This window comes from Alosa alosa, chromosome 1, assembly GCF_017589495.1.
Source record: "Alosa alosa isolate M-15738 ecotype Scorff River chromosome 1, AALO_Geno_1.1, whole genome shotgun sequence".
NCBI classification, from domain to species: Eukaryota; Metazoa; Chordata; class Actinopteri; order Clupeiformes; family Clupeidae; genus Alosa; species Alosa alosa.
This window is the reverse complement of record NC_063189.1, coordinates 967,662-970,452: the sequence shown is the minus strand read 5'-3', so window position 1 is coordinate 970,452 and position 2,791 is coordinate 967,662.

The window sequence follows — 2,791 nt, the reverse complement described above, 5'->3', positions numbered from 1 at the left end:
TGGAATGTCAAGGTCGCTCCGTTCTTGGCAGCTCGAGAGCGGAAAACCCGGTGGCCGAGAACCCTGCCGCGAGCAGATAGGTGCTCGCGCTCACAATTAAGTTATCAGCCGCTCAATCAACCTTCATTATTCGTCTATGGAGCATTTAAGTATTCATCTAAAGTAAGGTTTCAACTATCGTTCTTATCATTTAATGTCATTCATGATTTTCCATTTATTTCCCGTTTCTATTAGCTAGGCCTATGTACTGATACCATGTTGAAATGTTTAACTTTTGTCTTTGTCGGTATATAAAGTGAAATATTTAATATTTTTATCTTACCTGTGTGCGTTCTGTGTCCCGGTGGCTCCCGCGGCTGAAAGTCCGGCAGGAATATCTTGCGCCAGCTGTGTGCACGAGCGACTCTCTTCCATCCCCGCCCCCTCCTCGCGCAGTCTACAAGTTGTTTATTGAAGGAAGGTGTTTTTAGTTTGTTCTGCTCACACATGCCCTCATCTCACGAATCATCTCACGACATGGCGATTTAACGGCATGGAGTTGCATGAGAAGTGCGAAAGAGAACAAAACACGACGCAGGCTGTAATTTGCCCCTGAAAATCAAATGTGTTCATGGAACACTGGAAACATTCAAAACAGAGAGCCTCATTTGCGCATAGAAAACAAAAACATAAACATGCAACTCGAAAACTTGCGCTCATGAGTTGAGATTTGAGCTGACTGATAAATGCCAAACTTAGCGCGGGAATGTCCATACACCTGTCGGGCGTCTGTTTTCTGTCGTAGTTGGTCTCGTGAAGAAGGGCCAGTGTATAAGCTATCTGTTAGCCGCTGCCCGCTGTTCTCCGAGTATTGTGCGGTGCGTGTTAAGCCTCTGTAAGATTACGTGTTAAATGTAAGTTCCGTGTTAAGTGTCTCTGTAGGATAATGTGTTAAACGTGAGTTCCTTGTTAAGTCTGTCTCTGTAGGATAGCGTTAAACGTGAGTTCGTTGGTTTACTCTCTTCTTCCAGCCAATAGGCTATAGCAACTTCGGAGGTTTCTGATAACTTCGAAATGTTCTTTGCGCTAAGCCCAATAGATGTAGGGGTAGACTGAGTACAGTTGAGACATGTGTACAGTGACACCTGAAATATCTTGCTTGCACAGCAATCCCAAGTTGTGATTTTTGATATGCACATGCTTATTAGTGCCCTCTTTGATCATGGGAAATTTGAACGACACAAGTAGGGGAGACCGGGGCTGGTTGGAACAGGGGCAGGTTGAAACACTGTTATTATCCGGGCTACTAGAGGGAGCTGCAACAAAATTCCAACACTAAACTGACGGCCTTATTGAGTAGCGTAAACTCACGTATGTAACTGGTCTCCAGGTCATTAACCCTTTAGGTGAGAACAACTTTTTAATTTTGTAGTGTCAAAACTTAGAATATGCACCTCCCACTAAATACATCCTAGAAGAGTAATAGTTAGGGATATAAAAAAAGATGGATTATAATTGATTGCTAGGGGACTCATCTATAATTTACAATGAAGTTTGAAAACCTGAGGTGACTGATATTAGCAGGCTAACAGCATTGGTGCAAAAAAGTTTGACCTATTGTGGGCGGGGCAGGTTGGCACACTGATTTTGGGGTTGGTTGGCACATACATTCCCTATGGCTATTTTGTGACAAATCTATAAACTTTGTATTTTATGCATAAAACATCATCAAACTTTATTTTAACATTGTTATTGTAATTACTGAACATAGTTTTACATTTGGAAGCATTTCAGACATTTTTAAACATTTGAAGTTAAAAAAAATCGGTAGGGAGCAAATTGATCTTGACGGTGGGCCCTACTGAAGAAAAACACACAGGAAAGACATCAGCAAAGCCCTACAGGCAGTGATATAGATAAGCACTTCAAACAAAACCAAAAGGAGTACTGCAAAGGACTGTAACATAGGTGTTCCTACCAACCCCGACTACATGTGCCAACCAACCCCGTGCATGGGGCAGGTTGGCACACATGCACAACACCACTTTCATAATAAATAACTCAAAACAAGGGATCATTTGTTGACATTGAATGTATACATTTTGTAGCTGAGATCCCAAGCTTTCAGTTAATCACAATTTGACCATTTCAACGCATTGTAAACGTAACTGGTACCATTACAAACATTATTCTGTGTCCTAAAAACTGGCATATTCTATGGCATTGTGTCATGTAAGGTCGTTGCAAAATCTAGAGAAATGTGTGAGATGGTCAGCGGGGTAGGCTACAGTTGAGACACACATTGGATTGTGTTATTACTTGAACATTCCATTTGTAGGCTGTTCGCCATATCTGCTCCTGTGTCACATTTTGTTCATGATGTATTCCTTTTAACCAACGCTAATTTAAATGAAATGAATGAATTTTAACTACAAACACTTTGTAATTGCTATGTTTTTATTTATTCAACTTTCCAACTAACGGTTAGTTAATTATACATCATTAAAGATGGGTGTCTCAACTGTAGCAGGTAGTTGTCTCAACTGTACTCTATAGCTAATTGTGGAAAATATAAACTACTTATGGGTATTATTGATTGATAATATTTTAGTTTACAAGCTAAGGAAATGGCATGTGGAATGTTGTGTGGAAAATCACTTCTTTTCAGTATCTATTTTTTGTTTGATTTTGTATGGGCAAAAAGTGTCTCAACTGTACTCAGTCTACCCTAGATAACGATTTTGCAGATGTGGTAGCCTAGGCCTGCACTCCTTACAGGCACAGACATATCTTACCGCACAGGCAGCGCACC